The sequence below is a fragment of the Macaca nemestrina genome, chromosome 12, assembly GCF_043159975.1.
Source record: "Macaca nemestrina isolate mMacNem1 chromosome 12, mMacNem.hap1, whole genome shotgun sequence".
Classification (NCBI taxonomy): domain Eukaryota; kingdom Metazoa; phylum Chordata; class Mammalia; order Primates; family Cercopithecidae; genus Macaca; species Macaca nemestrina.
Window position 1 is genome coordinate 116,331,985 of NC_092136.1, and position 15,506 is coordinate 116,347,490.

Here is a 15,506-nt window from a genome sequence, read left to right on the forward strand (position 1 = left end):
CAGGCATGAACCACCACGCCCCACTTGTTAATTCTTAAAGTGGGTGGGGTTGAGCAGCGTGGAGGCTGCTGGGATGTTGGGTGGTACTAGGCAGCGTGCTTTGCAGCCCAACTGCCTGGGCTCAAATCCAAGCTTGATCACTAACTAGCCATGGGACCTTCGTCACTTTGCTCACCTCTCTGGGCCTTTGTTTCCTCGTTCATAAAACAGAGATCATTAAGAAACCTACCTCCTGGGGCTAAATAAATGTATGTGAAGTTCCCACAACAGTGCCTAGCACTTAGAAAGTGCCCATATCTATTAGTGTAATCATGTTTCTCTGGGAAAGCTTTCTAGAGAAGTTGAACTTGTACCAGCAGGCTCTAGCGCCCATGCCTGGGGAAGGAGTGACAGTGTATTCTAAAGCAGAACCCACAGCTTAGAAGAAGGTCCCAACCGAAGAAATTAGGAATAGCTTTAATACACTCTACAAACGAGGCTCCCCGCTTCTCCATAAATAATTCCTCAGTCTTCTCCATTCGTCCATTCCTCCACCTAACCATCTTCAGAGGAAGTTCTTCATGAGATCCAGTTCCCATCGTTTCTATAGCAAACAATTGCCAAATCTTTAATATTCTCTTCACAGGAACCAGATAACATCTTAAAACTCAGTCTATAAAGTAAGTCTCCAAAAGCTTGAGGACAACAATTTATTCCTTAGCCCTCTACTGGCTGGGAAAAATAATAATAATAATCCAAATGTTTGTAGATGTTTTCTTTGAAATCAGAATAGCTGTGTGCCAGAGTCAATATTCAACAGCCCTATAAAGTAGACATCATCCTCCCATTATACAGGCAAGGATACTGAGCTCCAGAGATTTTAAGTAACTATCCAAGCTATCCCAACTGGGCGACACAGCCACAACATAAATTGCATCTGTTGGCTCCAAATAACATAATGTTAACAACATACCATATTGACTTATGAGTTTGGAGGTTCTCTCAGGTGTCAACACAATTCTAGTGAGATTTGTCATAAGAGTGTTTGAATTATGTATCCTCTTTTAGAATATAAGCTCCTTAAAAAAACAATCCACACTCAATGTCCCTTAGGTCTCTGAATGATACATATCTGTACAAAGAGTGACATAAGCCAGGGAGACAGTTTTTTTAATAAGCACTCCAGAGTTTATGTATCCAAGTTAATGTTGTCTTTTTAAGGTGGCACCTGGGAAGGCTCCTCACGTTCCAGTGATGTTGCCATGGCCACTGTTGTTGTTGTTGCTGTTTGGTTTTTTTTTGTTGTTGCAGTTTTTTATTCCTTGCAAACCTGCTCAAAGATGCTAAACCTGTAATGTTTTGAGGATAGATTCAATTTCTGGAAAAAGACCCAACTTATTTGGAACCGAATCTTGCCAGTAAGGTAGACAAGTAGTTTACATTAATTAAAAAAAAACAAAAAACACCTTGTACCTGGGGCTCAATAAATACTTCTTGCCCAGGGGCAACAAATATTTGGAGGTGGGGTGGATCACTTGAGGCCAGGAGTTCACAACCAAGCTGGCCAAGAGGGTGAAACCCTGTCTCTATTAAAAATACAAAAATTAGCAGGGCGTGGTGGTGTGTGCACTTGTAATCCCAGCTACTCAGGAGGCTGAGGCATGAGAATCACTTGAACCTGGGAGGCAGAGGTTGCAGTGAGCAGAGATTGTACCACTGAACTCCAGCCTGGGTGACAGAGTAAGACGTCCATTTCAATCAATCAATCAATCATTCAAACAAAAATATAAATAAATAAATAAATTGTTGATTCATAATGACAACAAAATGAAAATGAAATACACGTTGTTTGATTCTAAAGAGACTAGTTTTATTCTTTGGCTCATAAGCCTTCTCTGAAAATACTTCCAGAAAAGAAATTCCAGAGATATTTTGAACAGTTGTGGGGTCATTGGAATAAGAGCAGTACATCTAAGGGAGTTGCTGTTGGAAGACAACCTACAGTTACACAAGCTCTAGATTTCAAATAAACGGACATGTAAGGAGTCCCAATTCCATGCAAGACACAGTTCTAGACACTGCTTCATGTAGCTAAACAAGAACAGAATTTTCAGCGCTGCCAATCCCTAGTGGGGGAGGAAGGAGGCAAGATGCCTAGAAAAGCAATGAATACCCTTGAAACAAAGCAGAACATAGACACTCCAGAAGGACTGGGGGAGGTGTCCAAGACAGGGATAGAATCTCCTGGCTGGAGGGTCTAGGAGAGACTTTGTGGAGGAGACCGCATTGAGCTGAGCCTTGAAGCAGGGCTTCAGGCTGAGTGCAATGGCTCACACCTGTAATCCCAGCACTTTGGGAGGCTGAGGCGGGTGGATCACGAGGTCAGGAGTTCAAGATCAGCCTGGCCAACGTGGTGAAACCCCATCTCCACTAAAAATACAAAAATTAGCTGGGAGCAGTGGCAGGCGCCTGTAATCCTAGCTACTCAGGAGGCTGAGGCAGGAGAATCGCTTGAACAGGGAGGCAGAGGTTGCAGTGAGCCAAGATCGCATCACTGTACTCCAGCCTGGTGACAGAGCGAGACTCCGTCTCAAAAAAAAAAAATAAATAAAAGCAGGGCATCCCACCCTTTTCATCACATGGCACTCCTAGAAAATGGTAACAGCTGGGTGGCTCACTGGGACAGACACATGGATAATGCTGCCATGGATGGGAGCACTGGCCAGGAGGGGTTCCGTGGTGGCTCCCGCCATCTGGCTACCCTCAGGGATAAAGGGAATGAATCCTGCTGTAACCCCCTTCACAACACACCAGTTTGGAAGCCCTGCCTTAAAGAGCGGGAAGAACTTCCACAGGTGTGTTGGGAGAAAGGGTACTACAGGTTCAGGTGCACAAGGCGGAGAGCTGACAGTGTCAGGGGTATTCTGAAAACATGCTATTATCCTGTTTGGCAGTGGGGGCAGGGGAACCTCAGAAAGTAACAGAGTTAAGACTGAGTAAGTAAGTTGAGGCAAGCACATTGAGGGCCTTGAGGGTCATGTTCTAGAGTTTGGATTTGATTCCATAGTCAACAAAGATCCATCTAGTTACTGAAAGGGAGCTGAGTGGTAAGCTCCGGGGGGAAAAAAAAAACTCACACTTCTTATGGTTTACTTAAAAACCACCATAAATAATAAACTTTAAACAAACAGATAAATCCCAAAAGCTAAGATGCAGGCCTTTTTCCTGCGTCGGGCTTAGCAGGGTGTCCCGCTTAGAGAAAAAGGCCCAGGTGATTTAGAAATAAGATGAAAACCTCCAATCCCCAGTTTTATGGAAAAAAATGCTCTGAAGCTAAAAAGTAAATACCCATGTTTCCTCAGGAGCCCAGGCCCCTCAGGAACTAAAAGCAGGCAGACTCCTTTGTGTATTTTTTGTTCATCCTGTTCGTAGTTTGAGTTGCCATTGCCGTCGTCCGCCCTGACTAAAATGAGAATAAATATACACATGGCTTATAACCAAGCAAACCACCTGCCTGTATGAGAAAGATGGCATAGTACTAAAATAGGGCCAGGGAGAGGACTTTTAAGATGGCTGCTAGCGTTGCTATGGAAATTTAATTCCCGACTAGAAGCAAATCCCATTCAAAAGGCCAAGAATGGCCATGTTAGGTCAAAAACGGAACATGAACTGGGGGAAAAGATTGCTTTTCAAGAGAACCAGACAATTAATTTAGCAGAGGATCCTCCCTACAAAGAGAACATTACAGATACCTAATGTGAGGGATCTTTATTCTGTTAAAGTCCAATTTTTAAAAGAGCCTACAAGGGATAAGGTGGCAAGAGAATGTTCTCCATTTCAGCAGAGAAGTTTACATGGCAGCGGGAGGGATGGAGGTGAGAGGTCAGAAGAAACTTTGCCAGCAGAAGAATTGTAAGACACTGATCTGTGTTCCTGAAGAGAGTTGTGGATGGGTTTCTCTAGGAATTCTAAAGAAAAGTAAAATTAGGTACACGTCCCGGGTGGTCCAGGTTAATGCCTTCCAACATTTTTCCGTCTAAAACCTTCAAGAGTCCACAACATCATTTTCTCAGGTCTAACTCTAACTCAAGATTAGGAATCCAAAGTCTCCTCAACTCCCCTATCTGGTCTTTGTGTACAGGCAAAATGTGTGTGTGTGTGTGTGTGTGTATTCAACCATAAGTAGACTGCAGCTGCCTAAACAATTCAGGGGCAATGCATGGAAAAATACTCATACCCAGGCCCACTGCCTCCTATAAGGTTTTGAAGGGAAGGCAAGGGCTAAAGACAGACAGACAGACACACACACACATACACACGGAAAGAGGGTGGCTCAACAGTAAATGCAGGCTGATGCCAGAGCCCACCGCTACTTACAGACTGGGGGTATTTATAGGTATGGGCTGGAGGGGTCTGGGCAGCATGGCTTGCTACCCTGCAGGATATTGGTAAGATGTTCCCATGATGAGGCAGTTCTAGCTCTTGTTCTGGGGAGATGTCATCATGGTGTTCCTTGGACCTTTGCCCAGCCAGATATGATAGGGATGTTTCTTTAGCTGGGCCTTTGTCTGCCTTGTGGTCAGGTGGTTAGGCAGGATGTTTCTCCCAGTCCAAACCCCTGTGAAATGTTTCACTTTGACCACAGTCTGCAAAATAGCAGGGAGCTTACAAAATGGTGCAGTTTGGACTAACACCTCCTACCTTTCTCTGTATTTGCTGCATCATCATCCATCACCCTCCACCGTCCAAAGTTTATCAAGGGAAGTGTGAATTCAGTCAATCAGCAAATATTAATTGAGCTGATAGACTGAATTGGCTGAATTTATGTAAATCACTGTGTTAGGTACCATGGGGAAAATAAAAGGCAAAAATTTTATTTCTGACTTCAAACAACTTGCCCCAAAGGAAGACCACATGTGAATACATGAAGAGGTAGTGTGTTAGTTTATAGGCCCAGCAGTAAAGAGTGCAAGCACTTTAGGGGTTCTGGAAAGGGAAAGCTCTTTCCTTGCTGGGCTGGCCAGAGAAGGTAAAAAGAGCATCTTTTTTTCTCCTAATTGTGGTTACACACACACACACATACACACACACAATGCACAAAATGTACTGTCTTCACCATTTTTGAGCATACAGTCCAACAGTGTTAAGTATCTTCTCATTGTTGTGCCACATATCTCCAGAAATTTTTCATCTTGCAAATCTGGAACTCTATACTCCTCCCCGTGACCCCCTCCCTCAAACCCCTGGCAACCACGATTCTACTTTCTGTTCCTATGAATCTGACTCCTCTAAGTATCTCATATAAGTGGAACCATATGGCATTTGTCTTTTCCTGACTGGTTTGTTTCACTTAGGATAATGTCCCTCAAGGTTTATCCCTGCTGCACCATGTGGCAGGATTTCCCTCCTTTTTCAGGCTGATAATATTCCATTGTTTGTGTAGGCCACATTTTGTTTACCCGTTCACCCACCGATGGATATGTGGATTGTTTCCACTTCTTGGCTGTCGTGAACGCTGCTGCTAAGTGGGTATGCAAATATCTTTCAAATACCTTGCTCTCAATGCTTTTGGATGTATAACCAGAAGCAGACTTAATGGATCATATGGTAATTCTATTTTTAACTTTTTGAGGAATTGCCACTGTTTTCTACAGTGGCTGTACCATTTTACATTCCCACCAAAGTGCATAAAGATTCTGATTTCTTCACATCGCCACCAACACTTGCTATTTATTTATTTATTTTTTGACAGTAGCCATCCTAGTGGGCGTAAGGTGGAATCTCACTGTGGATTTGATTTGCACTTCTCTAATGATTTGTGACGTTGAACATCTTTTCATATGCCTGGTGACCAATTGTGTATCCTCTTTGGAGAAATGTCTATTCAAGTCCTTTGCCAATTTTTAAATCCAGTTATTTGATGTTTTGTTGTTGAAGGAAAATATACCTTGAGCTGAATTTGAAGACAGAAAAAAGTCTGGATAGGTAGAGACAGGCTCTTGTTGAGCCAGGAGTCAAATGACCCAGTCAGAAGGCATTAAGGAAGGTGAATCTGGTGTGCTGTGTTGATAAGATGGGCAATGAGTGCAGGCAAGGTCTTCAAACCAAGAATCTCTGGCTCCTTGTTGAGGATTTGGAGAGGCCAAGGGCCCCAGACTTGGATACCCAGCTTAGCTAAACTAAACTTCTGCAGTTAAAGCAGACTTGGTTTCCTTGTTACCATCACTACTTAAGCCTATCCTTTAGAGGGAGGGGGGTCTTGGCCTCCACTGTCACCCCAAGTGACTGATGGGGAAGTCCTTTATATTTCTACTGTTATTTCTAGTTTGTCTTCTGGAGTTATCTTTTTATAACCTCCAAGTGACTGGCACCTCAGCCCTCTCCCTACCTCCTACTGGCCTGCTACGGCCAGGGCAAGAGCCTAGAGGGTAACAGGGCTGATGCAGTGACAGGGCCTCAGGTGATGGGGCAAGATCAGCCTGGCACACGTCCTGCCACATCCTTGAGAGGCTGGGTCGCACACTGCTCTGACTCGAGGGCCACCCCTCCAGCCAGTGGATTTTATGGGCCTCTGTCTCCACTGGAAGCAGGAGAGAGTCCAGGTCTGTCAATGCTGAGATCTCTTCTGAGAGCCTGCTGTCCCATGTTTCCCACACCAAACACCTAGTGACACTCATCAAATGGCTTTTGTTGGGTGGGGAAATGCTCCTGATACACTGTCACCAACTAAGCCACAAAACAGTATTAATGCATGAGACTCCTATTAAAAAACAGAGATAAAGAGACAGTGAGAAGGGGAAGGACAGGGAGGTGATACACCTCAAATATAGTGACTGCTTCTAGGTAGTGGAATATGGATGAACTTTTGTTCTTTATGCTTTTCTGTATTTTCCAAATTTTTGAACATGAATATGTATTACTTTTGTAATCAGAGAAAAGGACAGCACATGGTAATTTTTAAAAAGCCTTTGTTGGGCTTTATGCTCACTTGGGCTTGGTGTCCTTGTGGATTCCACACAGAAAATTGGAGGGTCCTTGACCCTCAGAGTTTCTCATCCCAAATACACCTGCTACTCTGCCTGAAGGTTCCAGAGACAGTCCTGGGGGGGCCACAGAGCAGCCCTTCACACCTAACCCCTCAGGGCAAACAAAACAGCCTGGAGTGGAGGGACCAGGCACAGGGTGAAAAGGGATGGAGCCAGAAAGGGAGGTGGGCATTCCTGGGGACCTGGGGTCACCTTCATCTCTTCTCGAGTCAATCCAGAAAGCCCTCAGCCTTTTGGATGGGACAGCGATTAGAAACTAGAAGGGGCCAGCCTTGCAGATGAGGCTGAGAGGAGCCCAGTGTGGGCTCATCAGGGTGCGTAGGTGGCCACCCCAGCATGGCCTGGCTCCTCATGGTCATTCCTTGCTGGAGAAATCCCCACATTTTCAAGGACTGACTCTTTCGATAGAAATCAGCTTGGTAAGGGAACCGGAATGAGTTTAGCAAGTTAGAGAGAAGGCTGAAAGACAGTATCTTGATTTGAATCGGTGGTATAAAAACCAGCAAGTCTGGGATTCTAACATCAGCCATTTCCCTTCCTACCCCAGGAGGGGAAACATCATGGGTCCTAAAGATAGCCTCGTAGGAGAAAAGGGGCCTTCGAGGCAGCACGAGGCGAGGATAGAGATAAAGTCCTCCCTCTGCACTGCCCCTTAGAAGATAAGGTGGGCTGCTGCTGGTTTATGCATAAAAGCTGCACATTATACCATAATCCTGGGCATTTATAGAGCACCTTCCCTGCTCTCTAAGAGCTTTTATGTACCTCATCCTATTAGACGGGGGGGAAACTGAGGTTCAGAGGGAAAAAGGCAGCATATCCAAGGGCATAGACAGCCAGGACTGCAGCCTGGGGCTCCAGACTCCTGAATCAGGCTGCTTTCTCAAGACCAGCTGAGTAATTTACACACATCCACTCACCTTTCTGAGCTCCAGGGGATTCTGCCCAGGGAATGGGGTGCCTATGTTCTAGAGACAGTTGTCTGAGAGCCCAGATTCTCTCTGCTTTCACTCCTAGCCCCAATATCTCCAAGTTGCCCATCTTATGTCATCAAGTTTGAACAAATCCACTCCTTACAATCTGAAAGACGTGGTTGGCCAGGCAAGGTGACTCACACCTGTAATCCCAGCGCTTTGGGAGACCGAGGTGGGTGGACTGCACGAGGCCAGGAGCTCACAACCAGATTAGGCAACATAGCGGACCCTGTCTCTACAAAAAAATACAAAATTAAGCCGGGCATGGTAGCTTGTGCCTGTGGCCCCAGCTACTCAGGAAGCTGAGGTCGGAGGATCCTTGAGCCCAGGAGGTAGAAGTTGCAGTGAGCAGAGATCGCACTGCTGCACTCCAGCCTTGGAGACAGACCGAGACCCTGTCTCAAAAAAAAAAAAATAAAAACAAAAGACACGGTTCTGAGGTCCTCAAGAAGAAATCCCTGACGGGGTTCCTGTCTGCCTACAAGCCAAAGAGGATACCTACATAACCCGCACGAGCCTTCTCCGCGCCTCAGCTTGAACAAAAGATGCCTTTGTGAACATTAGAACAGGGCGCCCCCTCCTGGCAGATGAACTAGAAGGCAAGGCCCTCGAGCTGGCTGTGCACCCCTCAGGTCTAGGGACTTTCTCCCAACCCAGGGGCGGGCCCTGTGCAGGGCATGCAAGGGGCTTCACCCCCAAGCACCAGAAACGCCCAGAAAGCCACCCCAGGGCTGTCTCCCCATCCTCCCTTCCTGTGCACGCACACACTATTTTCTTTCAAGCTTTCCACTTGGTTGATCTGGAAGGCTCCTCACCTCACACCCCGCCCCTTGCCAATGGTCTGGATTGGATTTCCAACTCCCTGTGTAGAGCTGATGAGGTCTCATTCCCACGGGGAACCAGAGCACTTTCCTCCTTCTCTGCCACCCCCACCCACCCCCCTTGGAGAGCTCCTTTATGCTCTATTTTTAGTTTCTTGATTGCAAGTGAGAAGTCGGAATCAGAGAATGTCAGGAAAATGCAGCAGGAACCAACCCTGAGAAATGGACAGAAGCTTGGGGAGGGAGCAGGGGCGCCCATGGGATGGGGAGCCGTGGCACCCCGAGAGCCTCCAGCCCCAAACTCACAGGTGCACAGGGAGGACCCGGGCGTGTTCTCCATCCTTCTCCAGGCCAGCAGGGAAAGGGGGCTGGAGGAAGGCCACAGAGCTGGAAGGCCCTCTAGAGGCCTCCTAGCCCAGCCCGCTCCTTTCCAGAGGAGGAAACTGAGTCACGCAGCTGGGCAGTGAGTGGCGGGGCCACAAGAGGTGCCCTGATTCCTAAGGCGTCTTTTTGTGGTTCTGCACAAGGAGGTCCTACAGCTTGGCTGGGAGCATTTCCCCCGACTCCTCCTCAAAGCGGGTGTCACCTCCGTACCGTCCTGAACGCCAAGACCCAGACCCGCCTCTCTCGCAGCCCAGCCCAGCCCGGCGCAGGCCACAGTCATCCCCACAAACTCCGGGCCACCCTTGAGCTGCCCAGTGCTCACTTTCTCTCACCCGCAGAAGTCGGCAGTGGCCCTCCCTCCAGAGCAGACAGAAACACGCGGGGCCAGGAGCGCTCCCCCCACGCGCCGCCGCACTCCCTAAATGAATGAACTGGCAGCTCCAAAACCGCGGCGCAATTGGCAGTTATTGCTGGCAGTTTATCAGTATTAACTGATTAGGCCCGGGATGATGGATCCCCTGTCTCACAAAGCCCGCCGCCCCGCGGGCCGCGCCCCACCCTCAGCCGCCCCCAGGCAGCCGGCGCGACCCAGCTCCTGGAGGCGCCCGGGCCCGCATCAGCCTCCCAGAAGGCCCCGGCCCCGCGCGCACCCGCTCCCACTCCCCATGCACCCCTCCCTATAAAACAGACACATTTAAATAAATAAAACAAAATTCAAATGAGGACACTAAATCTCCCCGGCGTTTAATTGATGATCATTATGCTTGGGAACCTAAACTCTTTTAATTTCACCGCGGTGCAGGGAGATGAATTATAGAATTACAGTCGCCAATTATCAATCACGCCTTTGCTCCGCGTCTCTTGGCTGCCCAGCCGTCTCGCCCTCCCTTCTCGCAGGCCAGGGGTTGAAGAGGCGGGATAATAGCCTTGGAAACAGAAGCTCAGCCGGGGAGAGGGGAAAGAACCCCAGGTTTCGAGGTGCCCGGTTTCTCTCTCTCTCTGTCACCACCTCCTTCCTGACACGCCACCTTTGGCACTTCCTTTAACAAAAAATAGTAACAATAAACAGCAGCAGAGAAAAGAAGCCCCTTTTTCATTTAGAGCTTGGCGTTTAATTCATTTTGTTCAGGGTAAGATGGGCTGGTGGCTTCAGTCCCCATACTGGGCAGGATTCCGGTAGCAACGACTGCCCCCACCCAAGCAGCTGCAGCCCAGCCCACCTCGCTGTGGGGCATCAGAATGGAGGATGCTTCAGAGGGGCCCAAGCAAGCCTGAGTGCCACCCCGCACCCAGGGCTGGAACCCCAGCTTCCACCATCAGGGACTGATTCCATTGCCCTCTCCTTCCTGTCCTCCTTTACTGTGAAAATAATAATAATAATTTGAATAATAATTTCCACCAAAGCTGTGAATGATTTGCATTTGTATGGTGCTCTGCAATTTACAAAGTGCTTTCATGTGCATTATCTCATTTGATCCTCCCAATAATCCTGAGAGAGGTCGGTAGAGCAGGTATTCTTGTTATTCAAACGTTTATTCATTCATTTGACTAACATTTATTGAGTTTCTACTTTATGCCAGGCCCTGGGGATATAAAGACAAGAAAAAAGGAGGCCTCCTTCCTCAAGGATTTGCAGTCTGTTGGGGAGAGCCTACTAAGGGAGGCCTAGGGACAAACGGTTCCACTTCACAGGCGAGGGACAGGAGGCTCGGAGGGGCCCAGCAAGCTGACCACAGCTGTGAGTGACAGGGCCAGATCGGCCCCCACATTTGCTGCATATGGCTCTAAGTATGCGCTTTCCATCTACGTTATTATGTTGTCACCATTGTCTTCATCTCATCTTTTTTTTAAAAGTACCCACATAAATTCATTTCTAGCCAAAAATACATACTCATGGGTAAACAGTTGTAGGTCAGGAGAGAAAAGTTTGGGAGCCTCTGACACCAACAAATCTCTCAAGGCCAAGTGTATTCCCACTGTGTAAAGGGAGATGAGGGGTGCGCGCAAGCACCAGATGCCTGGGTCCTCCTTGCGCACCTGGCACCTGAGGTTCCTTCCTGGCATTTTGCTTTGAAAATTCTGGTTAAGTTTTCATGGTTGATTGGTTGGTTGGTTGACCTATTTGTTGTTTATAATACTCTGTTTTATTCCAAAAAGGATTCAAGGTGGACCAAGAGTATGCATTCTCTCCTAGAGGAGTCAGACGGATAAACGTGGTTTGCCCACCTATCAATCATTGCTCTGTTCACTTACCAGTCCCATCCCCAGGTTTAGTCTACGAATGGAGGCCCAGTGTTCGCAGTCTCACTCAGTCAGGTCTATGGCTTCTTAATCACCCTGGACCCTCTGCCCACAGGGTCTAAGCGGGGGTAGAATTAACCTTGGCCAGGTCACTTAGCTCAGCCTCACTGCAAAGAGGCTGGGTCCTCAGAGTCTCTGAGCTAGTGACCCAGGCAAGGAAGCACAGAGCTAGGGGACACAGCAGAGCCAGATCATGATCTTCACCTCTTTCTGCAGAGCTAAGTATCTCTGAGAGGAGGTCCTGCAGGGATCACAGCCTGGGTCAGAGCCCACCGGTCTGCCTGGCCAAAGCCAGGACAACTCTATCCTGTCACCAGCTGGCTTCCCTGGGCTCTAGGCCACTGGCCTCCAGCCATGGGCCAGGCACCCAGCCATGCCAGGGAGCCAAGCGGCCCTGGCATGGACAACTCTGTAACATTCTCGTAGGTCTTGGAAGGCAGAGATGGAAACAGGACACAGTCGAAATTATGTCTCCATCCTTAGGTGGGGAAGGCCTCCCGGCCATTTCCTGGCCCTGCGGCCTTCCTTCCAAACTACATGCCACACCACCACCTGTCCCAGCCCCATGCCTGGTCCCACAAGGACAGGGGAAGCTTACCCTTCAGCTTCTGCTACCTCCTGACCTCTTGGCCTCCTTTCACACCATTTTGCTCCCACATTTAACTTTGTCCTTTTATACCTCTCCAAGCCCTGCCTCTTATGCTCCATCTCCAGCCCTGCCTTTAAAACCCACTTCAGTTATCACCTCCTCTGAGAAGCCCTCCTGACTATCCCGCCACCATTACCAAACCAGAGTTCATCTCTGCCTCCTCTGGGCATCCTGGGTGTCTTGCACAAGCTTCATTCAGTCAGTTTCCCTACCGTGAATTGCAGGGCAAGTCATCTGTCTACACACCTGCTCCTCCCCTGTGCTGTCACTGCCTTCAAGGAAAGCCTGTTTCTGTCATTACTACATCCCTAATACCTGCTACAGCACCTCACACACAGTAGGGTCTATTCACTTACCAGTCCCATCTGTGAACTAACATTCACAGACCCAAAGCCCTGTCCTGGGGTGACCAACTCAGCCTGGTTTGCCTGGGACTCCCTCACTTTTAGCACTGAAAGTCCTACATCCTGGGAAACCCCTCAGTCTCTGGCAAACTAGGATAATTGGTGCCCCTCCTCTGTGCCCGTCACTTGGAGCTGAGAGTCGCAGTCCTCAAGTAATGTGAGACCTGTCTGCAAGGCTGTGTTATCCAAGTCTATGATGACTTTGGGACAGGGTGAAGCACCTCCAGGCATGGTTTCCACCATACAGGCCGGAGCATCCAGAGAATTCCAGAATGGATTTATGTGACTCAGACTTTTTCAGAAATGGAACACTTGGGAAGCCACTTGGGATAGGAAACTAAGGCCTGGGCAAATGGAAAATGGCCTACCCATGATGGCACTGGAAGACGGAAAGACACATAGAGTGACAGAAAGGACACTAGACTGGGAGTCCCAGGACTTATAGGCCCAGCTCCATCATGACACAAGCTGCCTTCACCCCTGAGAAGAAGAACACACTGAGCAGATGTAGCCCACCTGCCTCCATCCAGGCAGGGCTAGGGGAACTAGCCGTTAATGAATCCTCCACTCTGTGGCAGGAGCTCTCCACTCATTATTTTATTGAATCCTCCCAACAACACTGTGCCGTTTTACAGATGAGAAAACCAAGGCTCAGAGAAGTCAAATGATTTTTCTAAGCTCAACCAGCTGGTGGTAGTGCTGGGTTTCTAACTCAGCCCCAGCCCTTTCCACTACACCACCAGGCCCTCGATTGTTCCTGCAAATCCAGCTTTCTTGGGGTCCCAGAGTAGCCAGATGTCAGGTGCCCCGTTGTTGCTGAATCAGACGCTCAGCATCAGGGAGAGGAAGGAGATCTCAAGTGGCACCAGGCTGTGGGTGTCCACCCTAGGACAGAGAAGGGCGTGGGCAGAGCAGGCAGGAGGCCACTGTCCACAATGCTCCTCTGAAACCCAGACTTCAGTGGGAAAAAAAGGAAGGAGCTGTTTAACAATTAAAGCTATCTTGTTCAGAAAGAAGTGAAGGGAAATATTGCTGGGGACAGAAAGCATGAAAGGAAGATGCAAAGGAGGAATGAATGGTCTTTGCAGCTGATAAAAGGAGTTGGGGCAGAAAGGAGCGAGTCATGGGTGGCCGGGGGAGGAGCCTCCTGCCACCTCCAATTTCCACCAGCCAATGTCCTTGCAACACTCTACTATCCGGGGTGCTGTGTGTCTGCAGATGAATCAGACACAGGCTCTGCTCTGCGGACACCGCCACCCGCTCTAGGAGGGGCAGCACTACCCTCGTTTCTTAGACCCCCATTCTTTCTAAAGTCAAACCTACAAGAGCAAGGGCTGAACATTTGCTTCTAGCTGAGTCCATGAAATGGCTTTGCCCCGGTTCCTGTCCCAGTCCCAGCAGATGGTCAGAGGCTTCCACAGCCACAAGAAGACCCTGCTACCTGTCCCCCAGCAGCCTGGCTAGCCCACAGCTTGACCCCGGCCCCTTCTTGGAATACAGGGTGGCATCAGCTGCCCAGCCAGGACTGGGGAACCTCCTGAAGGGGCCCTGCAGGGTTCCTGTCTAGTTTTGAGCCAGCCTCAAAGGTGACAGATGAGCTTATTAACCTCAGGAGCCACCAGCCCGGTCCCACCTGTTCTCCCTCATCCCCTGCTCCTCCCAACCTATCTTTCTGGCCCAGACCCCCGTATCTTCTTTGTAGCCTCGAATAGCTGCGTTTCTGAAATGTAAAGTGCAGTTTCTCTTCTAATTACAAAAATAACAGCTGACAAACACATGCCAGAGGCCCCCTCTTTTCCTCCTAAGCTAACAGCCCCATTAGGGCAGATCCTGTTATCTTCCATGCCCTCTCCATATATTTTATGGAACAGCCTCAAAAGTACTCTGTGTCTTGCTCTCTCTCGCTCTCCCTCCCTCCCTCTCTCTCCCTTTCAAGGCGATGGCTTTGTGAAAGCTGAGGGGGAAAATAAAGCCTTTTACTAAAATGTCACTCTGGGAAAGGGGGGGGAAGTTTTCTAATAGGCCATCGAAGGCTTCCTTTTTTTTTTTTTTTAAAGTGTGATAAATTTGGCCTGTCTTAAAAAGACAGCTCAGTGTTGCTTATCAACTGTGATTTGACCAGATAGCCATTTCAAAAAACAGACACTGGTCTTTTTATAATAAATGAAAGCAATAAAGCCAAGAGCTGGGCCAGAACTATAATTAAGAATCAGAAGCTAAAAACAGTGGTGTGTCAATGGAGGGCAGAGTCCTGTCTTTGGGCAGGAGGGAGTGGGCTAGACCGGCCGGAAGTCCTGGGATCATGACAAGGGGGTGCTGGGGGCAACACCCCACAGGAAGAGGAAGGCGACTGCTCTTGCTCCAGGTCAGGGAGATGTCCCCTGTGGTACCACTGTCCCCTTCTCTCCTCCTCTCACTTTGGGAGCCTTCCTTCCCTGGACAGATGGGCCTATGGGTGGAGAGGAGGGGCGAGGAGAGGCTCTTCCCCACCCCCAAAGCCAAATCAGATGCCTATTTGAAATTCAGCCAGAAATCCCCCTCCTTGCTCTGTCTGTGCACAATAAACATCCCAGACTCGGCTACTCCTAAAGAGCTGTCTGTTTAACACAATCTCCATCTCAAGCGGCTGTTTTGCATTTCCTTTTGGCTTTATTAAAACTGATTTTCTATTTGCACTATAAAAACTGATCTGATTAAATTTCCATTTTTCCCCAAAGAAAAGACTCTTCTCTCTCTCCCTCTCTCTCTCTCCTCTTTCTCCCTCCTCTTTCTCTCTCCCCTCTGTTTCTCCTTGCCTTCCTCTCTTTCTTCCCTCCCACTCTCCGTTGCCATTCCTTTTTCTGTTTCTCCAAACAAATAATTCTTGATTATTCTCCCTCCTCATCTTTCTCTTCCTCCCCCACAGGGTCCCTGGCAGTTTCCATGGGGATGGCCATGGATGATGGTCCCAG

At 48.5% G+C, this 15,506-nt stretch overlaps 1 long non-coding RNA gene across 1 annotated transcript in view; it reads right to left on the reverse strand.

The window, feature by feature from the left end:
- The window catches only part of LOC105476451 (uncharacterized), a 588,325-nt gene that overhangs the window by 403,836 nt on the left and 168,983 nt on the right, over positions 1 to 15,506 (reverse strand). The gene's annotated exons all lie outside the window — the stretch shown is intronic.